The sequence below is a fragment of the Camelus dromedarius genome, chromosome X, assembly GCF_036321535.1.
Source record: "Camelus dromedarius isolate mCamDro1 chromosome X, mCamDro1.pat, whole genome shotgun sequence".
Lineage (NCBI taxonomy): Eukaryota > Metazoa > Chordata > Mammalia > Artiodactyla > Camelidae > Camelus > Camelus dromedarius.
This window is the reverse complement of record NC_087472.1, coordinates 95265060-95290427: the sequence shown is the minus strand read 5'-3', so window position 1 is coordinate 95290427 and position 25368 is coordinate 95265060. Positions and strand designations below refer to the sequence as shown.

General features: G+C 37.6%; 1 long non-coding RNA gene and 1 other non-coding gene across 2 annotated transcripts in view; one reads left to right on the top strand and one right to left on the bottom strand.

The window, feature by feature from the left end:
* The window catches only part of LOC135320284 (uncharacterized), a 262059-nt gene that overhangs the window by 140471 nt on the left and 96220 nt on the right, over positions 1-25368 (top strand). The window lies entirely within an intron of this gene.
* TRNAD-AUC (transfer RNA aspartic acid (anticodon AUC)) lies at positions 11738-11813 on the bottom strand. Its single transcript has one exon. It is a non-coding gene; the product is annotated as a tRNA-Asp (tRNA).

The following is a 25368-nucleotide window of genomic DNA, read 5'->3' as shown; positions in this document are numbered from 1 at the left end:
ACATAGATATTAATTCATGTATTAATTAGAGGTTAGTTAGGATATGATTATTATTGTGTGTGTGTTTCTCTTACCCTTTCCCCTCGTGGGGTTCCATGAATCACGTCTTACTCTACGCTAATCCCCCAACACAGTGTTGAGGACAGAGTAGTTACTCCGTGAATATTTGCTGGAAGGATCATTTTTTACCCCATGAAGGCATACTGTGAGGCAGGAGTTTAGCAAGGGGGAAGGGAGGAAGCAAGTACAATAGAGGATAGCGCAAAAATTAAAATGGAAATAGAAACTAAGCAATTTGAGGGTAATCCATTAGACCGCAACTGATTGGGGAGCTTACGGAAAGAACAAATGCATTTATATTCAGTTTTCTTCACTTCCGAGCTGTGTATCTTTGGGGAGGTTATTTGACAACTCTGAACTTCAATTGTCACATCTACTTTAAGATGTAAAAATAAAATAAAAGGATACTAAAATGGCTGGAGATGAAAATGGCTGGTAATACACTTTTCTGAGGATTAAGTGAGCTATTACGTGCACGTATGTGTCTGTGTAGAACTAACAGTGATATGTGGCATAGAGTAAGCATCCAATAAGTGTTTCTTTAAGAAATTTCCTTTTGAACTTGAATAAAATTTAGATCCCAGTTTTAGTTAAACTAAGGTGACAAAGAAGTGCTTCTATAACAATGAGCTAAAATAAGTCCTGTAGTCATTTTTCATGAAGTTCATTGTGTGATTTTTATTCAGTTTTCTATTCTTTTCCTGTGATCTACAAGGTGACATACAATTTTGATAAAGGAAGAGTTTAATTTTTCATAATTCAAGTGCTCTCAAGAAGAGAGAATATAAAATATAATGGACTTTTTATGAGTTGCTTTGGAAAGAGAAGAAAGCTAATACTCTTGCTGTTAAGTCTAATAAAGGGAACACTGTGATCTTAAGACCAAAAAAGAATGCTGCAGCTCCGCTGTAGTGTGTGATCTATGCACTTGAAGTAGCTTAGTTCTCATTTTGTGCATTTGCTCAGCTCTCTTTGTAACCAGACCTATTTTTCTTGTTCATTCCATTTAAAACATTTGGTTTATATTTTTGACCTATATTCGATGTATCAATAGTGCCAGTATCGGCTTGCCAAATAAACATTTCCCCCAAAGCTGGGGAAACAGCTTTATGACTCTTTTAATGTGGTAGAAGCCCTCCCAGCAAAAGATGATAATAAGCCATGATGTTAATTGAGCAATCCTTTGTCCTCTGTGACGCAATTACGCTGAGAAGCAACTGACAGAATGAACCACTTTCTTGTAATGGCATCAGTGTTTTGTTATACAGCAAGCAAAGCCTCCACAACTAAGCCTAATGGGTATGTGTCTAGCAAAAAAAAAAAAAAAAAGTATGGTTCAGGAGCAGAATTTCAGGTGCTTTCGATATTGTTTTCTTCCTTTAGATGTTTTTTATGTTGATGAATGAGCCATTGTGCTCCAGAATTAATTGTCTGAAAACTTACTTACTGACAGTTGAATGTACTTTCTAATATTGATTCTCTTGACGGGGTACAGTGAGTTCATAAAATGCTTTTCTACTTTATTAAGCTTTAGAAATTTAAGAAATGGTGAAGCAAATTTCAGACTTCATCAAGGAAAAGACATAGAGATGGGTAAGATGTCTGATGTATAAAGGTTCTCAGAAATTTCCATAATGATTAAGCAATCAGTATATGCTTATTGAATGAAACAAAATGAATATTCATAGTGTGACGTACTGATGGAGAAAAAGAATAAAAGAATGAACAAGTGCAAAGTGAAAAATTAAGGGATAACTCATGCTGAATTTCAGTGTGTAATATCCAGAAAACAAATACAATCTATTTGTGAAGTTCATGGGAATAGAATTTAGGGTTGTAATATAAAAAGTTGCATAAGTTAATAAGAAAAACTTAGTAATATTACTCATTTGTGAACAACTCAGGGAAATGAGGGCTATAAAATATTTCTAGTCATAGGTCTATATATTATTTAAAAAATTTTGTTTCTCAAGTCGAATGGGAAATATATATTGGAAAGCCTAGTTAAAATAAGGTGCTTTTATATATATACATAAATTATACACACACACACACATATGGGATCAAACTATGACCTTTAAAATTAAGTATGGACATTTCATGGAATTAGATATTACGTGGCCTCTAAGATCATGGTTGTCAAACCTCTAGTGCCTGTCTGGGGGTACAGAGTAGTTTGTTCTATTTTTTAATAGATTTTCTCGTTATGGACTTGGTATTGCTAGATTTCATCAATAAATGTTATCACTAGAAATTGCTGTCAAGCTGAGTTTTTGCACCACTGGTGTAATTTTGAACCTAGTCATTAACTTTTTTCTAACCCTAAAAATGGAGTTTTTCATGTCACTGGTCTACCCATAGCTGTCTATTCAAAGTGAACACAAAGCATTAGATATAGGATTCATTTTGGTTTACCTCCTTCTTAACAAGCAATCTGTAACACCACCATGGAAACTCCTAAGATATGACACATACTTTATAGTGTCAGAGGGAGTGATGTATGGATAAAAGGGGTTGGTACAGATAACCTGGTGACTTAAGAGAGAGAGCCCCCTTCAAACCCCAAGACAATTGAATTTTAAATCAGGTCTGAATCATCTAAGACACTTGGGAAAAAATGTTACATTATTAGCTCTTCTGAAAATTTGTTCAGACTATTATGATGGATACCCCCGGCCCCCTCTGCCACCCTGGGGGACTGAGAGCAGCTAGGCCAGGATAGCAGGACAGGAGCATGAGGTGGTGGTTCCTGGAAAGACTTGGCCCATATCTTGGCTGGGAATATCTGAGCTCTCGTCATACCTTCTCCAGGTATGAAAGCTTTGGTGCAGCGATCATGGTAAGAAATAATTTGGCGTGATCACAAGAGGAGCGCATTAAAGTGGCTCACCCTGTGAAACCACAGGGCCAAGGGCTGTGTTTAGCATCCAGCGTTCTTTTTTAGCTTTTTTACACATTGGAGCCCAGGCAGACTTAAATCGCAGAGAAAATCTACCATTGAAGATTAATATCTGCAGAACTTTGGTCTAAATCAGCGGAATTCATTCTTGTCAGAAATGTCAAAAACCAGCCTCTGGGTCATGAAATTAAAAGTTCACACACCCATTTACTAGAAAATTCCAACTCTATTCAAACCTTATTAGCTGATTGCTCTTCTTGGATCCTTCTTATATACCACATTCTCTCCATTCTCTGGGAAGACTATTACTCATTCTAAGCCCCAATTCATCAATGCTGTTCTTCAATGCTGTTCTTACCACTGCTACATCTACTGCTAATTCTGGCTAACATCGATAAAGTGCTCACTATATGCCAGGCCCTATTCTAACTTACTCACATATGTTAGCTAATTTAAACCTTGCAAAAATTCCAAGACAGGTGTCATTATAATCCCCATAAAGGTGAAGACACTGACCTTTAAAGAGGTTAAGTATCATGTTCAAGGTCATAGTGCGAATAATTTTTCTTTCATTGAAGAAGAGTTGATTTACAATGTTGTGTTAGTTTCTTGTGTACAGCATAGTGATTCAGTTATTCATATATATGTATTCTTTTTTGTGTTCTTTTTCATCATAGGTTATTACAACTTATTGAATATGGTTCCCTGTGCTATACAGTAGGACCTTGTCTCTTCTATGTATAGTAATTTATATCTGCTAATCTCAAACTCCCAATTTATCCCTTCCCCCTCCTTTTCCCTTTGGTAACCATAAGTTTTAGTAATTATTTAATTAAAAAAATCCCTTAAGCATTGAGGTATTCCACTTGATTAAATTCATGAGCAGTGAAATTATATGGTGGACTTGGTGATCTGCATCTGGCTTCACCTCCCTGCCCCCTCACTCACAGACTCTCTCTCTCTGTCTCTCTCTCTCTCTGTCTGTCTGTCTCTCTCTCTCTCACACACCCCCACCCACTCACCCAGAGTCAATGATGTATGCTTAAAATGTGACTGAGGATGTTTAATGAAGACTCTTCTGATAGGACCTGTGCAGCAGATTTATCTGGCGAACCGGATTGTGTGATTTGCACAATGGTTCTAACAATACTCTTTCCAACCCTGCATTACTGTTTCTCTTCTCACCTGTCTCTCCTCCTCCTTTTCATTCTCCTCTTTCCTCCCTCTGGTACTCTGCCTTTTCCATTTTTCTCCCTCTCTTTTGCCATTTCTTCTCCTCTCCTTCTTCCCAAATGTTTCTATTAGAGTTCTCATGACCCTCCCTCCTAAATATTCCGTTTATAATCATCTGGGTCATTTGTTCCTTTTCCAGAAGAGTTAATCTCTTAGTTTTTTTTTTTTTCCACCCTCTTACTGGAGACATAACAACTAAAATGCTGAATCAGTCTCTCAAATGACTTGCTGCTTTTTTGCTTTTGGATGTTGACATTAATTACAGTAGTCAGTGCCCTGTCTTTACTTCTAACAAATGCAACCCAAACCCTTTAATCCTTATCTGCTCAAAAGTGTGCCTTCTGAAGATCAGTGAATTTGTTCACAATGCTGAAAAGCAGATGTGATTTTCCTCTGCTATTTTTTGGCTCACTCTGTTTGAGCATTTGAGAGTGCTGTAGCTTTCAGACATAACTGTGCTTTTAAGGAAAGCAAAACATGCACCATGAAAAGGAGAGAAATGAAAAACTCTTAAAATAATGCTTCTAAAGGAATGATGGCGAGAAAAAATCATTCAGAGGAAGAGAGCGCTTATTATATTAATAATCACTTATAAATATTTTGATAGATTTGAAATTTGGCTGGGGGAGATATAACTCAAGGCTGTTCTAGTAAGGATACAAAACAGAAAATGAGAATGGTTTTGAATTAATTATCATGTGCTAGAATTTCTCTAAGAAAAATAATGCATAAATGTTTGTAAAGAGGTAACAGAAGTGGGAAATTAATCAGCTTGTGTCCTCGTTCACATCTGCTTCCCTAAAACTGAAGTATTGAGAAATATCCAAAAGAGGAGATGAGATTGCTCTTGAAATGAATACGATCAATCACTTTATAAGATACAAAAATTGGATGAAAAGTACTCAAAGGATTATGATAAAGAGAGCAGAGGAAGGGATGATTTGTCTTGAAATGATGCTGACAAGGAGAGAGAACGTGGCAATTAGTGGAAGCTGAAATGGGCTGACCTTTCGGAATAGGGGTGACTAATGTTGGACACCCAGAGTCCTTTGCAGGGAAATCAGTCAGTAGGTGTTTCTGGCGTCTTTTGGCAAATGTAAAGCTCACATTGTTACTTCAAGCTGAGGTGGGCAGCATGATAACAAAACAGAAGCATTAGAAGTAGCTATTGGCCGCCCTCATCTGGAATAAATTTGCATAGGCTTCTGCAAGTATTTGTGGATTAACGTTAAGCCATTACTAGTGTTGACAAACAGATGCTGAAGGGAAGTAGCAATTGCTGGGTCGCTGGTGGTGAGAGGAGAAGAAAAGGAAGGTTCAAGTGTTTCCTGTTGGTCCAGGACAGTGAATGTACTAATAGCATAATATTTAAAACTCTTTTTTTTAAACCTTTTTTTTGTTTTTTTTTAGGGGAGTGGTAATTAGGTTTATTTATTTTTTAATGGAGGTACTAGGGATTGAACCTGGGACCTCATGCATGCTAATTAGGCACATACTCTACCACTGAGCTGTACCCTCGCCCCTTAAAACTCTGTTTTTAAAGTTTATCCCATGGCTGAGGGATGGCTTGTTAGTTAAATTAGAGTTTGAAAAGCTTCTTTGAGAGATGTAGAGACTTTTATAATAAAGAAAACGATGAGTGACACAATGTACAAAAATGAATTTATATATTTTTGCTGGGATTGGTTTTAGGGGGAAAGAAGAATTGTAAAACATCTTTGCTAATTGTTCAGAATGTCTAAATCTATACATTGGAAATAATGAGATTTTATACTGGTAAATGTCTCGTGCTACTTTACCATAAGTATCAGTCAGGAAATCTGAAACGTTTTCAAGCTATGGAGCTGGCAGTGATAGTATTCATTTTACCCAGGAAGAAAGTCGTTGCTTAAAAATCACCCTTTAAATCAATGCAACGATTGAGGTTATTTTAGCCCAGAGCTCTGTGTCAGCTCTCATATTCCTTTCCAGTGCTGTTTCTCAGGCATATGTCATCTCTGTCCAGTTTTAGAGACCTTTGCCAAATTCATGAGTTCTAGAAGGCATGACACAACTGCATTGAATCTTTTAGTATTGTTTAAAATCAAGCGTTTTCACTGTTTCTGTAGAGGGATCATAAGAAGAAAAATGTGAAATTATCAAAAAATGAGATAAGTTGATTGAACCAAATAATAAACCTATCAGATGATGTCTTCTAAGACTTGGGAATCATGCTTCAGAGATGACAGAGTATGTTGATAGGAGAAATCGATATATGATTACCATGACACTGAAAATCACTGGAGGATTGATGGATTGATGGATTGGGTGGTGGATGGTATTAAAACTAGCTTATTTTATGGAATTTTATTTCATATAAAACATTATAAATATATGTAGTCAAGATGGATTAATAACTAAATATGAGAGGTAAAACTATAAAATTAATCTAGAAAAAAATGAAAGAGTATTTTGGGGACCGACGGGTGGGAAGAGCTTCTTAAAATTCCTAATGCTGATATGCTTTAGAAACCATGTTGGTAGCAGGCATTCTGAAGAAAAATCTGAAACATTGCGTGAGATTAAGTGTTTACATACCCTGTGTCCTTGTATCACTGCCCAGGATAAGTAGCTCAGAGAATTCTCACACAGGTCCGTAAAGAAAATATTCAACTGGAAATTTGTCACAGGGTTGTTTTTGGTAACAAGAAGTTGGAGATAAGTACTTATCATGGTAATCATTTTGTGATACATATGTGTATCAAATCATCACAGTGTACACCTTGAATGTACACAGTGTTATATGTCACTTATATCTCAAAGCTGGAAAAAAAGATTGGAGACAACTAGATGCAGCCCTGATGGAAATGATGAGAACAATGTGGTCGATGCATTCTGTAGAAGGGTATACACAGCAGTTAGATCCAACTAGATATGCCTACAAAATTATAAATAGCTCTTAAAAACAATAGTACTAAGGTAAAACAAAAAGAAAAATTAACATGCATGCATATAATACAACACACAAAAAAGAATGAATATCTAACAGATTAGGAAATGAGTCAGTGGCAGGAGATGGAAATAGTATATTGGGGATAAAAGAGGATAAAAGACACAAAACAAGAGATCAGACTTCCGGGGATGAATGATGATGGTGATCTATGAATTATGGAGTATGATTAATTCAAACCCTTGCATATAATAAGCAAACAGCCTAATAATTAATGACTTATAAATGCCGATGAAGTAGGTATTATTTGGACAAGAAGTTTGTTTATTCTAAGGACCTCATATAAAGCAGATAGCATGATGGAGAGGAGCATTCTGGTAGAAAGGAAAAAATTTGAAAGATGCAGCATAAAAAACTGGAAGTAGAGTCTTAAGTTCTGGCAATACCATGTCAGCTTTGCAAATTACTTAAACTCTGAGTCTCAGGTTCCTGATTTGTATGTAACAGTGATAATAGTGTACCACGCACACATTCCACTAGTGCTTTATGCATTTTTAAGGGTCAGAAAATATTATAAATATTTATAGTTCATAAATGGGTTTCTTAAATGATGGCTTCAATTATGTCGTGTATGCTGCTAGTTCCGCATCTGTCCTGTCCCAACTTTCATTTGTATCCAGAATCTGTACTTAACTTCTGGCTTGATAGCTCTACTTGGATATTCAACAGATATCTGAAACTCAGAAGGCCCCAAACTGAATCATTATTCTCATTTCTTGGTGCCTGTTTTTCCTAATTTTTCCCTCTCTCTGTGAATGGTATTACTACCAACATACTTCCTAAGACAGACTCCTCAGAATTGAACCAGTGTCTTTCCTCTCTCATTTATCCCCTCTTCCAGATGATAACGATGTTATGTTAATTATAACTTATTTTTTTTTAAGTTAAAGAAATTTTTATTGAAGTATAGTGAGTTTACAATGTTGCGTTAATTGCTGGTATACAGCACGTGATTCAGTTATACATATACATATTTATTTTCATATTCTTTTTCATTATAGGCTATTACAAGGTATTAAGTATAGTTCCCTGTGCTGTAGAGTAGGACCTTGCTGTTTATCTATTTTATATATAGTAGCTAGTATCTGCAAATCCCAAACTCCCAATTTATCCCTCCACCACGCCCCTTTCCCCCCTGGTAACACAATTCAGTTTTCTATGTCTATGAGTCTGTTTTGTAAATAAGTTCATTTGTCTCATTTTTGAAGATTCCACATGTAAGTGATGTCATATGGTATTTTTCTTTCTCGCTTACTTCACTTGGTATGACAATCTCCAGGTCCATCCTTGTTGCTTCCATTTATTATTATTTTTTATTGAAGTATAGCTGGTTTACAGTGTGTTAATTTCTGGTGTACAGCACAGTGATTCAGTATACATATATATATTTCTTTTCATAATAGGCTATTACAAGGTATTGAATATAAATTGTAACTTCTTAATTGCTTTCCTTCATCCTCAAAACAACTGTCTTGATTCTGTTACCATTAATAATTGCTTAAATTACCTCTAGAAACTTCTAACATTGACCTTCTTTCTCAGAGCCTTTCAAATCCTTTTTGAAACAATTTAGAATGATCTTTCTATATTACTTCATTCCCCTGCTCATAACCCTTCCATGACTCCCCATTCCCCAATCCATAATGTCTAAACTAGATAGTTTATTATGATCTGACCTTTGCTTAACACCTCACAACCTTCACACGAGTGTCTTTCAAACAGTAAATCATGATACTGTAGTGTCTCATGACCTTTATGTTAGTGGGTGTTGACTGATACTTTAAAATGAAAAACAATAGGAATAGAAAACGGAGTGCATTACTTGTAGTCTGGCTCAGTATTGGATCGTGACATTTTGGTCCACACATCCACACTGATACATACGTAGAGAGTCTAGGTGGAAAATTTCTTTCTTATTCTGACACCTAGAATCCTCTATCTTACTGTCATTTCTGTGTGCTGACAACCGAAGTAGACTGCTTCTATCTTCCTCAACAGATTGTGGTTTTTCTTCCTTTGGGGATTTCTAGCCCCTCTTCCTGAAATGCCCTGCTCCTCTTGACCTGCACAACTCTTAGTCTTTCTTTATTGATTTAGCTTCAGAGTCACCTCTTCGGGAAAGTTATTTTGATCCTCCCATAGTCCCCAAAGCAAGACATAATGTCACTTCTAAGTAATCCTTTAATAGTCCATGCTTATACATATTTGCTTTCTATTACACTATGTTGTCATTTCCTATTTAGGGATTCTTTTCTCATGAGGCTAATAGCTCCCTGAGAACGGGGAATGTGTGTTACTATCATCATTTTGATTTCATCGTCCACAAAATTTACGGATCAGACGAGATAATCTCCAAAATCCTTCCCAGCTCTTAATTTCTAGATAAATCCAACTCTTGGACCTGACATTTTAGGGGATATTTATGATAAATTGCATAGGTATTGACTGATATAAATTGGCCATCAATGTGGCTGAGCTACTATTTATGATTTGGTAGTTTAGACATGTTTGTGTCTGTTACTGATTGAATCTCATACAGTTGTGACATGAGACATTTTCTCCAATCATCTCTAGCTGTTACTGATATGTAAGATGGAAGGAAAAATTTTAAACTTCTAGGATTGGATGGGAGCACAGAGGCTGTTTCTATAGGTCAGCAAACTTGCTGATAAAAATATGAAAAACTTACTCAGCCATGTGTCCCCAAATATCTCGTTGTCTGGTATAATGAAGATATCATATCTCATTGTCATTTCTGTTTTAATCCAGATGTTATATGTTTTATATGCATACACTTAACAGTGCCCTTGCACCACAGATACTTTAAATGATAAATGATATGTTTCTCAACATCCAGTCATCCGGATACCTAATAAACTATCCTTCCCGTAGGGTTTTCAATAAACTAAAGTTATTATGTTTCCCCAAGGGAATTTTGCAACTATAGAATTAATGACAGTGCCAGAACTACCAATTTTGTTAAGGCCAAGAGCAAAAGGGGGGAAAAAAGCTTTAGAAAACTAACTACTTACCTAATGAAAACAAATCAATGGTTAGAGAAAGGACATTGTTATAAATGCCCTAGCTCTGCTGACTCACCAGCCATTTTTCTCTTTAGAAGGAAAAAAAATTCCAAGGGAATCCTTCAGGGCAGGCATTTTCTTCTCTGAATTTTCCTAATACATATTTTTATTTATAAACTTAGATTGCCAGGGACTGTTTGAAATTCACTGACTTTTATAATTCTAAGTTTGAGATGCCTTTGTAGTTCAGTTATGACTTGAGGTCCTAGATTTATTCAAAGAACTGTAGGAGCTTTGAATTAGATCATGTCCCTTTTTTTTTTTTTAAGTTTTTTTTTTTTTTTTTGGTGGGGGGGTTGGGGAATTAGGTTTATTTATTTATTTTGTAATGGCGGTACTGGGGATTGAACGCAGGACCTCATACATGCAAAGCATACACTTTACCACTTGAGCTATACCCTCCCCCCAAGAGGGTTTCTGATTTCATTAGGTCAAGACCATTCTCTTCTTTCAAGGAAGCCAGGAGAGAATTTAGAAATATTTGTTTCATTTTACCTCAACCTTCATCCGTTCATTCAGTCAGTAAATCTTTATTTAGCACCAGTCGTTTAGTAGGCTGTGTTCTAGGCACTTGAGATCAGGGAACAGGCAAAAATGCCTGCCCTTGTGAATCTTACATGCAGTAGATTCCTGGGTCTGCCTTTGCATAATCTAAGTGATCTATTACTGGACTTTCTTAAATGTAAGTGCCTTCTACTTGTGAGATAAATGCAGAAGATATTTCACCCAGATCGGATTTAATGAAATCTCAGAAAGCTGTATTAATTAAGGTTGAGTTATATAATTTTAAGATACAGGGAGGTATATTAATGATTCCTCTTTGTATTCCTATGACCATGATGTTAAACATTTTTAATATTTTATTACTAATACACACACAGAGTTTGGTTCAGTGAAAAAAACCACATAGATAAGTGACATATATTTGCAGTTAAAAGATCTGGATTCCAGTTTCATAGTTCCTGTTCATAATTGGACACTTTCCTGGAAGCTGACTTTCTTTCTTTCTCTCTCTCTCTCTCTCTTTCTCTGTCTCTCTTCCTCCCTCCCTCCCTTCCTTATTGAAGCAGTCAGTTACAATGTGTCAGTTTCTAATGTACAGCAAAATATCCCAGCCATGCATATATATACATATATTTGGTTTCATATTCTTTCTCATTAAAGGTTACTACAAGATATTGAATATACTTTCCTGTGCTATACAGAAGAAATTTGTTTTTATCTATTTTTATATATAGTGGCTAACATTTGCCAACCTCAGACTCTTTATTAAGCTTTTAAAAACTGGAGTTCTCTTTCCTTATTAATAGAGTGGTAAAATTCCTAGACTTACAAAATAGTTAGGGGGCCATGTAGGAAGACTTTCTGTTCACTTGTGGCATCCTTCATGCTACATTTCTGAGAGCTTGGCAGTTCATTCAACTTCCTTTTAAACCCACCTAATGATGGGAATTTCATTTTTTTTTCTTTTAATGGAGGTCCTGGGGATTGAACCCAGGACCTTGTGCATGATAAGCACACACTCTGCCACTGAGCTATTCCCACCTCTCGGGAATTTCATTCCTTTAGATGAAACTTCATTCTAATATTAGCCTTAATAGTGTTTTCTCTACTAATCTGTTTTCTGAAAAATCTGTTTTCTGAAACATTCACTAATGGATTTTAATTCTTATGTAAAGTATCCCATGTACCAGCTCGCCATGGCTTTCCTTTGACTCTTCTTACTTGGGGGTCATTCCATATCCCTTATCTTCCCTTTCCTGGCATGATTTCTAGTTCTTCCTCATTTTGGCCATCTTCCAGAATGAGGCGAATCGCCTTTCTGTAGTTCAGTGTTCCTGGAAAACTGTAGATTGCAGAACTGGATGTATCATCCTAGATGTGACCTGTCTAGTCTAACTCATCACCAAATTCTCGACAGTCTGTGTGTGCATGTATGTCCTATATGTGTGCTGTATGTTCATAACTTCTTTCCCATCAAGCCCCAGCATGATGAGCTTGTGGGGAGCTACACCTGCAATGCATATAAATTTTAGGGTCATATTTGATTGAAGTGTCACAATGGAAAGCCAACGATAGGGTTAAATCCACACGGTCTATAATGACTTTAGTTATTACCCCAGGGATTCCATGTGCCAATTACCTTGTTAAATATTCACCAACCATGGCAAGTGCTGACAAGGAAATTTGCACCTCCGAGTCTAGTAAAACGTGAATTATGAAAAAAAAAAGTGTTCTGGTTTTACTTAAGGGGTAAGGAATTTTTTTTAAAAGAATGTATTCTCTAAGGACACTGAAATTCAAGACAATGAAGAGAGCAGACTTACTCTTGAATATATCAGATGTTTCTGTGTTAGTCTCATGATCGACCACTTGGCCCACGAGGATGATCTGACTGTTAATCAAGTATTTATGTTGTATGTAAAAAAAAAAAAAAGGTAAAGCCAGGTTTGAAGGCTAAAACAGAAGAATCCAGACAGAACAATAAATAGTGGAGGAGTTAATTATGAAAAGAAATTATTCTCCTTAGAGAAGATGTGCAGAGTGTCTTAGTCATTTCAGGCTGTAAGAATAAAGTACCGTAGAGTGAACAACTTATAAACAACAGAATTTATTTCTCGCAGTTCTAGAGGCTGGCAAGTCCAAGATCAAGGCACTAGCAGATTTGGTGTCTGATGAAGGCCCCCTCCCTGGTTCATAGATGGCCGCCTTCTTGCTGTGTTCTTACATGGTGGAGAGGTGAAAGAACTCTCCGGGGTCTCTTATAAGAGCACTAATCCCATTCATGAAGACTCTACCTCATGACCTGATCACCTCCCAAATACTCCACCTCTTAGTACAGTTACCTCGGGAGTTAGGTTTTAGCATATGAATTTTGGGGAGGGACACAGACATTCAGTCCATAACACATAGTGTAGTAAACACCACTAATGTGTGTTTCTGATGGTCCTCAAAATGCCAAGGCCAAGAAGAAAAATGAAGCTTAAATGTAAACCATCATCATTTAGAAGCGTCCAGGTTACTGGTTGTAGGCAACAGAATAAAAACTATGTAACTTTGGGGAATAATTAGCTATTCATTTGTGATATACTATATTAATCTGCAATTGAACAAACCATCGTACTCGGAATTATGTCACAGAGTTGATACAATCAGGTGTGGGTAAGTGGCAAATGTCAGTTTTTAGTCTTTAATCCTTGCATTATACAAAATATCAGTCATGTTCTCTCAGGACAGATCTATACACATCTTTCCTGTGGCCATAAAGTTCGTGTAATGTCATGGCAAGTCCTGAACTGATCTCTGTGTGTATATATTAGATGGCATTTGTATGGAGGGGAGGTTTTGGGTTTTTTTTTTTTTTTTTTTTTTTGAGTAAAGGTAGATTTATTTAGAGATGCACACTGCATAGAGTGTAAGGCAAGAGAAAGGCAAGGAAAGAGGTGTGGGAATTGGGTGCTCAGGTCAAAGTAAAAGTAGGCACACACTCCATAGACAGAGTGCAGGCTGTCTCCAAAGGGGAGGGAGCGCAAAAGGGCTGCTAGGCATGGTGTTCTCAGTTTTTATGGTCTGAGTAGCTTCACACGCACCTACAGGTGGGACCATTCCAACTGCCCAGAGGAAGGGGCTGGGATTCCCAGAAATTGGGCCACCGCCCATTCTTCGGCCTTTTTTGGTTAGCCTTGGGACTGTCACGGAGCCTGCGAGCATGTTATTTATCACATTGTTACAATGAGCATATAATGAAGCTCAAGGTCTACCAGAAGTCAAACCTCTTAATCCTCAAGGCCAACTAGGAGTTGAATGTTCCACATTTTGGTGTCAAATTGCTGTCATTCCTTGACTGGCTGTGCTTTGCCCTCTTGCATCCTGCCTCATTCCGCCCTCAGAGATTTTACTCCTATAAAAGTTTTTTTATTTATTTTATTTTAGTTTTTTTTTTTTTTTAAAGGTGAGGAGAGGCTTTCCTTTTTGACAACCAAGAGTAGCAACTGGTATGGAAGTGGAGGGTGAAGGCACTGTAAAGTACAGGATGGTGGTGTTTCTCTCATTGGCTCCGAGAGATTTGATTTTTTTTTTGAAATCTGACTTTGTTATAAAATGAAATATGTACACTAAAAATTCAAGCAATATAGGAAATAATCTAAAAATGAATAAACTCAAACTGTTACCAGAATTCATCAGTGCTAATATTTTGGGAATCATTACAGACATCTCTTATAATAAGGTGAACCCTCTGTACCTATGACTTCTGTATCTGCAGATTCAACCAACTGCAGATGGAAAAAATTTTTTTTTTTTAAATCCAGAAAGTTTCAAAAAGCAAAGCTTGAATTTGCCATGCACCAGCAACTACTTACGTAGCATTTACGTTGTATCGGGTATTAAAAGTAATCTAAAGATGATTTAAAGTATATGGGAGGATATGCGTAGGTTATAGGCAAAGTCTACGACATTTCATATGAGGGACTTGAGCGGCCCCAGATTTTGGTATTTGTTGAGGGGTCCTGGAACTCATCCCCTGTGGATACTGAGGGATGACTGTATACATACAGATAGAAAAATGGATAGAGAGAAATAATTTTATAAAAACTGGATCATATTATACATGCTAATTTAAATAAAACTATTAAATTGATTTATTTAATTGAAGACAAGGAAAATGAAGTGAAACTGAAGCTATTGTTTATATTCTTCAAATGTACCAGTTCCTAAAGTATATCCATTTAAGACAAAAGATTATATAAAGAAAATAATTTGCTCCCATTGTGCCCTTTTTAAAAGCTAGGTCTCACTTTTAGGTGGTATTAGTTTTACTCTTTTATTAAAGATAAGGTGGTTAGCATTCTTAAAATTTATTCTACATTTGATTTTTCTTGTACATTTATTTTTTTACTTTGAGAAGATTTATAGTAGACTTTAAGTTACATACTGATTTTATAAGCTACCCTTTAACTTTACAATCACAAGCAAATTTATTAACATTTATTATGTTTTTAGATGCTGGATATTTAAACAAGTTGGGGTAAATTCTGTAAGCAAGGAGGAACTCTTTAGAATTCTTCATCCCTTTTCCATTCACCACTGGAATTATTTTTTTTTTTAATTCCCAGAGAGCTGCGTAGTGAATCCATGCACGATTTGAAGACAGAATGGAATCAATACTGCAGGAAGACAGAAATAGTTTTGAATTCTCTACCAATCCCCCAATCACAGTCCGTATTTGATAACTAGTTTACTGGCAGAATTGTTCGAATACCCTGTTATCTGCATATAGACTTCCTTTTGTTCCTTCCATGTGTCTAGGGAGTAGTTTCCAAGTAAGGGTTAGTATTGATAATATTTAACATACTAGGTTGTACGCACAAAACCATGTATGTTGAACTTTATTTGAGGTTTAAAGGATTTTTAAGGGTAACTTTGACCTTAATATGAATCTTACCTTTCACATGTATTAACCTCCAAGTTAAGAAGTCACAGTCCTATATAACATTTAATAGTGCAATTGCATATGAACATGTATGTAGGTGTATACGTATATACATATGTGTATGTGTATATATGTGTGTATATATTTGTATTTGTGTGTATATGTGTGTGTGAGAGAAGCTGACAGAGTGTTTGTAGTAATTGATCATTTAATAGATTCAGTCTAAATCTGTATTTAATTTCAATATTCCCCATCAGTCCTTTTTATCTCTTGGGTTCCTGAACTTTTTTGTAGAGTAGTCTTTCAAAAAAAGTATTGAGGAATTGACTTTTTTCATGTTTAAAAACATTATTCTCTTGCTGATCTTTTTTTTAATTGATGTATAGTCAGTTACAATGTGTCAGTTTCTGGTGTACAGCATCATGTTTCAGTCATACATATACATATGTATATTCCAGTATAAGGGCACTTTTCTTCCTTTGCCACTCCCTCCCTGAGGGACAGGTCCTGCACTGATTTCATTTTTCTTCTTTTTTCTCCTACTGGTTTTGTGAGGAATCTTCTTGTATTTCGAAGTGAGAGATACCCTGCCAAAGTTCAGTAGGTGTTCTGTGCGAATTGATGGGCCTGTAGATGTAAGTTTCACTGTATTCGTGGGAGGCTGTGTGTCCTTCTACTCCACTGTCTTGGCATCGCCTGTTGCTGATCTTCTTAAACAACATGTCCAGATATCCTAGGCTCAATCCTCAGAACTAGTAGACAGTGTTCCATTGCCCTCTGGCATTACCTCCTCCTGTGGAGAATCTCAGGAAAGTCTGTTTCCCCCTTGATAGGTGACTTGATATTTCTGCCTAGATGCCTGAAGAATTCTTGATTTACATCTGAAGGCTTAATGAATCTTTGTATTAGAACCTCTTCAAGTTTTTGCTGGCGTGACCTTCTGACTTTAAGATTCTGTTCTTCATTCTTTTACATAATACTTTCATTAGTTATTAGGGAATTCAGCTGCATGCTTGAATTACTGTATTCCTTGTTGGTGGAACATCAGTTATACCTACGATTTTCTTTTCAGATAGGGAATCTGCAGCAGTTACTCTCTGTAACTTTGAATATCAAATAATGAAATTGTCTTTCTTCTGTGTTAACATGGGAATGGCAACTGGGTAAGATTTAAAATTTTAAAGCTCTGCTCCAAACTCTCTTTGTATTGTTTTTGTTTTTGATATATGGAAATAATCAAAGATATACCATAGTAGAGATAATAGTGTAATGGACCCGATTTGTCTGTTTCTCAGCTTAAAAAGTTGGCCTACGTAACTGATAACGTAGGCCACGGTAGAGTCAGGAGGACTAGAACTGTTCTTCTGTGTAAAGAATTAGAAGACTGGAAAAGTAGATGTAACAATAGTTTTCAGACATTGAGCAACAGGAAATTCAGGACTGTGATCTCTGGGAAAAGGTAAAAAACTGAGGGAAGCCTTGTGCTGGCCCTGGCCTATTGCCCGGAGGCATTTTCAGTCCTGCCTGGTAGTGACGGGGACCTGCATCCGAGTTCCCCGGAGTCTCTTCCTGAGAACTAAACTGTGTGTGTGCGCGCCTAGTGAAATTCCACGTAGCTGAGTAAAACTCAACCAGAAAGCTGTAAGCCGAACAGCTCCCAGAGGTGACACGTGGCTGATAGTTAGCAGCACACTGCCGTCCCAAGCCCAGCTGTCTGTGGATTCCTGGCATCACCTGCCAGACGTGAGAGAGAGCGTGCCTTCAGATGGTTCCAGCTCCCAGCCTCGGAGCCGTCCCGGCTGACACTGTAGGGAGCAGAGACAGGCTCTCTCAACTGAGCCCTGTCCACATTTAAAATTCATGAGCAGAATAAATGTTTTAAACCAAAAACAATCTCCTGCCACCTCTTCCTTGGCACTAGATACCCAGGACACATCCTCTGTGCGTTTCTCAGTTACTGTGTTGTTTCCAAATGCCAAGGGAAGAGTGGTTCTCTGGAGAGTGAGTCTCTCCTGTAGCTCACACTTACCTCCAGTACTTGCCCTTCTAGGTCACGGGAACCTCCTCATTCCAGAAAGTGCTTCTCTGCCTTGGGGTGATGCTAAATCCCTGGTCAGGAGATGGATCTCTGGGCAAGCACTGCCAGAAAGTTTTCTCTTTGGTGAGTCTCTCCCTCTGGAATACTCTCTGGATGAAATTGTCCTCAGAGCAAAAAAGTGCCCTGACAGAGTCATCCCATTCCCCCTGCATGTGTTCCAAGTTCACAGGCGGGTCTCACTTTCCTCATTTCCTATCAGACAGCACTCGTTCTCTTAGCCCGAGTGGCGCTGTCCCTTAGGGACTTTGCTTCAGTCTGAGCTTCACGTTATACATTTGAAACTATTTCCTAGTTCACCTTCCGAGCAAAGATGTCCTTACTGTTTTTCCCTTTGGTCATACATGTCGCTTTTTTCCCCTGTATTTTCCAAGTAATGTATTATGACCAGATACTGTTCCTTCAGTGGGAATGAGCGTGCGCGCGCGCACACACACACGGAGTATGGGAAAAGTTTCATGTACTTCAAAAAACCCACTACAAAGAGAATTTAAGCACCAAAGATAAACTGGGAAAATACTATCTACAGATAGGGTAAAATTAGGGCATGTCGTAGCCTAAGCGCTTCCAACATTTGGAGTGGGACCACTTCCGGTTGTGGGGCCTGTCCTCTACATTGTAGGGTGCTTAGTAGCATCGCTGGTCTCTACCAGCCAGATGCCAGGAGTAGACCCCTTGTTGTCACAAATCAAAATGTCTCCAGCCAATACTAGTATCCCACGTGCTATGCAAACCCCCCTAGTTTGGAACCATTGATGCAGGGCTAATCTCCTTTATTAGTTAGGCTGGGCTGTGTTACATTAGTTATGTAAGGTCTCAACATAAAATGTTTATTTTTACTTACATCACAGTCCTTTGCAGGTCAGCTGTCTCTTTTCTGTGGCTTTTCCCCAAGGAAGGCTATCTGGGATGGCTTCCATATTGATTATTTAGACCTCTGCCTTGAAATTTCAGGCTTCCTTTTTTCAATTTTTACCATCTCAAGAGTTCTTCCCTTCTTGCTCTATGGATAAGAGAGAGAATTCACAACACTTTTAGCTGCTTTAGACTAGAAGTGATACAGACCTTATAATGTGCATACTTTAGAAAATTGAGCTAAAGTTAACCTAGAACATTATGTTAGTTTTGGTGTACAACATAATGATTTGATATTTGTATATATAGTAAAATGATCACTACATTAAGTCTAGTTTACATTCATCTCCACACATAGTTTAGATTTTTTGTATGTGTGATGAGAACTTTTTAAAGGTGAACTCTCTTAGCAACTTTCAAATATACAGCACAGTGTTATGAACTATGGTTGCCATGCTGGACATCACATCCCCAGGACTGACTTATTTTGTAAGTGCAAACTTGTACCTTTTAATGCTCATACTTTTTGATTTAGTAATACCACTTATAGAAACCTATACTGTATTAAAGAGAAAATCAGATATCTAAGATAAATGGGAAATGATTTTTATTATAGTAATTTTAAAGGAATAAATACTAGAAGCAACAAATAGATGCAAAGTCAGGGAATGAGTCAGTACAAAATTTCAGACATCCTCCTGATCCATCTTCAGTTCTAATCACTTGAAAATAGTTAAAAGGAATCAAAAACCGTTCACATTTTCAGCTTTATGGTAAGAAAAGCTGGAATGGAGAACAGGCCAGGACCTCTGGCCTCCATTTCATAACCTAGATCTTGGGATGTTCTTGACTGTAAATAATTTTATCAGTAGGTCAGAGAGGATGGAGTGAAGACATTCACACCTGGGATGGGCCAGAGAGAGAGATCTTGTTCTTAGGTACCACTGGTAATGTAGCCCACTGGGCATCAGGCTCCAAGCAGGCTCCATTCAGAGATAATTCATTCCTCTTCCTACAGAGGATTGGTGGACAACTGGATAGGTCAGACGTTCCATGGTGATACTGCCCCCTCCTGGACAATGATGCAGAAATGTTCTCAGCGTCTGACAGAATTTAAGGGCTGTGCATGTGTGGCTGGCATAGGGAGACATACACTTAATTCTACATGCACAGATTAGCCACAGATGAGTATCATGCCAGGTTAAAGGTGGCATCAGATTAAAGGGTTCAAACAAGGAGCAAGGGCTGGGGAAATGGTGATATCGAATATAAAGGCCTCTTCAGTTGTGGGTCAGCTAGACAAGCAACATTAAAAAAGAAAAAGGAGGGGGGAGAGACCGTTCCTATGTGTCTGGGGGCTGGAGAGGGCGGCAAGTGTGAGTAGAAATGAGTTTCAAGGTCCGGGCAGTCAGCACTCGGCAAATCTACAATGGAAACTAGACTACTAACGTTTATTGAGCCGCTCCTATGCTAGGATTTCAGCAAATACTTGTGATCATTTATGCAAGTAGAAGCACAGATGTGAATTACTAGCAGAAGGGGAGACTGTGTGTGCCACACATGCCCTTGAACCTCAATGAGAGTCGTTTCCAACTAAACCCGATGTAGATACTACAGGTTGCTGATAGCGGGTCGCAGCTGACTACTGTCGGCTATTGTTGGCCTGGCTACGGTGAGTGAGGCCAAAGGATTGATTTTTTTCTTGGCAGAGACAGTTCGCTGACACCTGATGTGCTTTATAACTTCCATGTCTGCTTCTTAATGTTTCTGCTCCTCCCTCACTGCTGATTTGACAACTGTAATACGGTCTGTTTCCAGCAGGGTATTAACTTTGCTTCAAATTGAACTCTTCATATTCTATGTGTATGGGAAATCAGATAACTCAGCCTTTTCAGAATATATGCTGAATGAGTTAACACATTTCAGAGGGTTCCTACTTGAGTATCTATATATTGTGAGAGCTATTTTTTATGTCTTCATGACTTTTATCTTTGAGCATGGTAGGGTGTAGATCTGGCCTAGAGCAGTGGTTCTCAAAGTGTGCTCCCAGACCAGCCTCATCAGCACCACCTGGGAATGCAAATTCTTAGGCCCCACCCCAGATCTAATGAACCAGGAACTGTGGGGTGGGATGCAGCACTCTGTTTTAACAAGCCCCCTGGGGAACCGCTGGGCTAGACCCTTGCTTCTCAAAGCATGGGTGGTGGAACTCTAGGCATTACGGTTATGCCGATTAGAAATCTGGAATCTTGGGCTACACTCCAGAATTACTGAGTCATACTGTACACTTAAGATCCCCAGGGATTTCGTGTCCACATTATAGTTAGACAAACACTGAGACCCACCCCAGTGATCTAGTTACTAGGTTTTCTTAAGTCTTGGTTTCAAATGGAACCCATGCCTTGGTTGTTTTCTTAATGCTCTGTCGAAGCGTAATATACATGTACTATACTTTCTGAACACCATCTTGTAGACATGGTATTTTGAAAAAGGCCCTCAGGTGATTCTAATGTGTAGGCAAAGTTGAGTACCCATATTGAGAGGGAAAAAGCAAAAACCTTCTGTTCTTAATAGCCTTCTTCCTTTATCCATTGAATTCACATTTTAATTTCTCTTTTCTTTCTAAGAGTTGATCTGCAATTGATGGTCAGGTAATTATGCTTGTCTTTCCTTGACAATGTGGACACTAAACACATACACAATTAGGATACTCTAAAATGTGTTACCTTGTCGTAGTATTCTTTGAGGAGTCCTCTCTTGAAGATGCCAAGGATCTGAAAAATTTTGCTCGCTCAACTTCATTAATATTTAGTGAAGAGCCTGAATTAAATTGGGCTGATCACCGAACAGGTGCAAAGGGACCTGCTTAATAAACAGAGTATTTCCATGCCATCAACATAGTTATATTCTTTGTAGACAATTGAATGGGATTTAGTTGGTATGCATGAAACACAATTTCTCTGTTGGCCCAGATGTTGATTAGCAACACTAGAAGTGAGCAGGCCAATCTGAAAATCTGGATGGAAATCTAAAGTTTTTGTTCACAGTCAAAAATATTGGTGGCTCCACTGGCTCAAAGGATAAAAAAAATACTATGCTGTTTAACCTCTTCCACAGCTAATAAGCACCAGAAAAACAGTCTACAGTCAGCAGCCTGGGAAGAATGAACAAAGAGCAGCAGTAATCCAATTGATGTGCTTCAAACTCTGCCACTGATACCTTTGCTTACACCGGCTGTTGGGCTAAAAGGAAACAGGAATGGAAAACTAGAAATGAATATCAGCCTTTGAGCGTACCCACCTTCAGGATTAAAAAGGAAACAAAGGAGACCAAGCAAGCGGCAGTTAGAGCTTTGAGTGGCGCTATTTTTACAGTAATAAGAGACAAGCTGCTTTAAACAACAGGAGCAATTGTTAGTGAGATCTGGGTTCTGAGACCTCATGTTAAATGTGAACAGAAGCATCCATAAACAAGACATACTGACAGACTATCATTTAAACTATGGCTCCCTGTTCATAGTCCCAGTGATTTAAAATTCATCACTAACTGAAACATTCAATGTTTCCATCTCATAATTTATGCAGGTTCTAAAAGCCTGACATTGCTAAGACTCATGAGCCTCTTAGTTCTTGATTACTTGAAGAGAGCAATTGTAATGAGATGGAAAAAGTAGGGTTGAAAGCTTGCTGGGGCTGAGGACAGATCGTTGGAGTGAGAAACACCAAAAAGTCTGGATGGGCACATTAAGCTTTAAGCATTAAAATCTGGGATCTATTTGCATGCTATAAAAACCTGAAAAGGGTGTGGAGGAAATCAAAATCCAAGACAAAGTAAAAACTAAGCCATATTTTGATTTTTAATGTAATCAACATTTATCCATGAGAAAATAACTAGTTTTAATATGGTAATTAAAGATGAACCAAGTATTGGAACATGCATACATTGCTGGTGGGAATGTAAAATGGTGCAGCCCCTTTGGAGAATTTGGTAGTTCCTCCAAATGTTAAACAGAGTCACCATATGACTCAGCAGTTCCACTACTAGGTATATACTCAAGAGAAATGAAAATCTATGCTCACAGGAGAATAGGTTCATGCATGTTCATAGCGGTATTATTCATAATAGCCGAAAAAGAATGCAACCAAAATGTCCATCAGCTGATGGCTACCTAAACAAAATGTGTTACATCCATACTATAGAATATTGTTAGGCCCAAAAAGGAGTGAAGTACAGATAAATGCTATATGAACAGACCTTGAAAACATTTTGCTAAGTGAAAGAAGCCAGTCACAAAAGACCACGTATTATGATTTATTTTATGTGAAATGTCCAGAGTAGGTAAATCTATAGAGACAGGAAGTAGATTAGTGGTTACTTAGGGCTGGGGGTGCTTGAGGGGCAAAGCCAGTGAATTGTATATTTGAAAAGGGTGAAGTTTATGGTAAGTGAATTATAATATCAATAAAGCTATTAAGCCAAAAAAAAAAAAGATAAAACTAAGAAGTGACACCACATGCTGATTTCTTCAAAGAAGCTGTGACATGGGGAACAGCAGAAGTGGTATAGAATTTATCTTCCAAAACAAAGGCAATAATGAAGATGAATGAAGACTAGGTAATCATGTCAGCTGGCAAAAATATAAACTTTTTCAGTCAAAGTTTAAACAATGTAGAAAAAGAAAAATTCAGATCATGTCTATAAGGTTCAGATTAGACTGAAGTGAGGAACAAAAAAACCTCAACCAACCAAATTTAACAGCTCACTGAAGTAAACAAAATATCTGTTCTTTGAGGCTATTGTACACAATTGCTGATTTGATCATGCAGTTAATATTTCTGTACATTGCCTGATTTTTTGAGGCAATTCTCATTTTCTTTTATTTTCTTGGTGTACCTAGTTAATATCTCAGGTAGGACAGAATGCATGAGATATTATTCCATGAGTCAAGATTCAGTAATGAATTATTGAATATTACCAAAAAAAAAACCCTTTATCTTACCCAGGGAATCCTGGGTATATTTTTTCCAAGGATTTTGGACCTGAGGGGTTTTGAATTTTAGAGGTTAGATTTCTGATGTCTGTCACAGTAGTTACGGAGCTGAAAGTTGAGTCTGTGAAGAGTATTTCTTTTCTCTCCTACCTTCATATGTATAGCCTGGCCCTCAGACAGACTGGTTCATAGAGCAGGGTGGGCTGTCAATGGGGCCACATCATATGGGGATGGAATGATAATATAAACAAACGTATACAAATGAAGTAAAGGTTAATAGAAAGCAGGGACACACATATTCTAGCTAATTCCACTCAGATGGGTAAGTCTCCAGAGACATTTGGAAGGGGTTTGTGTGACCAAAAAAAAAATTGATGAGGAATATGATCAGGAATATAATTTGGATCACATATTAAATGAGTCATGTGAAATGGTGTACATATGACAGTTTTGGACACTGCAGATCTGCTAATTCTCCAGCTTACTTTGGCTAGTTGCTGTAAGTAATAGATCATGTAGTAGATTTGCTACACTTTCTCACAGGTTCTCATACTCATTCTCATCTCTGATTGAAGGAAACCTAGGAACCCAGAGCTGAGTCATCAGTTACCTTTCGTTTAGAGGTAGCTTTTTCAGTGCTCAGCATTTGTTTAATGGAGACTAAAACAATCCGGAAATGGGCCAGTGGAACTGGAAGGTGTCATGGAATTCTAAATGAAATGTGTTATAATCATTTGTGCTTTTGTATTTTATAAGCTAAATCTTGTGGGATATAATAGGCTCATTATCAAAGTATTTTGGAGGGCTAATATGTCAACTTCCTAATTACGATAATAGGCATTCACAAATTATATTTAGCCTATTTGATAATTCTCAGTATTAATTTGGATTTTTTTCATAGCCCTTTTCTCTGGGTTGAGAGGACTTGGAGTAATAAGTATACAACTAAGTTTTTCTACAAAAATCAGAGTCCACTAGAATTCTTGTGCCCTGAATGAATATGTAATGGCAAAGGAAATTAGAAAGTAGATTAATATAGTGGATCTCAATTATGGGGTTTCAAGCTTATATTTTGGTTCCTGGGAATGAAAACTGGAAGATTCGATGCAGAAACCTTGAAACTCAGTTATTTACTGTTCTTTTTCACCGAGTACATGGGTTTAATTTGTTGATGGAAGTGCTGTATGCCTTTAATATTTTGGTGTTGCTCTGGGACTAGTTTGGATTTCTTTTTCTTTCTGGACAGGCTGGGCTCAGGTGAGGTTGGCACAATAGTTCATGTAGACCTGTACAGTTTCAAGCCAACCTCAGGATAGCTGGGCCACAGGTCCAAATGAACAAAAAGAAAGACTTATGAAAGGAGATTTAAAGTCTTTCTGGGGGGAGAGTACCACTGTAACTTAATCACGTACACAATATATAGCATGGCAGTTTGTAAAGTGGATAATTCTAAAGGGAACTCAAAAGAGAAACAAAAAGTGACATAATAAGCTCTCATAGTATAAAGATAAGGAAAAGTAGAACTGAGTTGGAAAAAGAAATACGAATTTGTGACCTTCTGACTTTCCTCTCTTTTTAATGGATCTCTTTCTTTTGCAATAAAGTGACCTAAGTCTTCTCTGGCTCCATTTTGAACCGAGCGTTATATTCCACTAAAAGGAAAAATTTCCCATTTGGGGGAGAAAAGGTACAGATGAGCTTGGAATACCTTATTATCATGAGAAAGCTAGGAT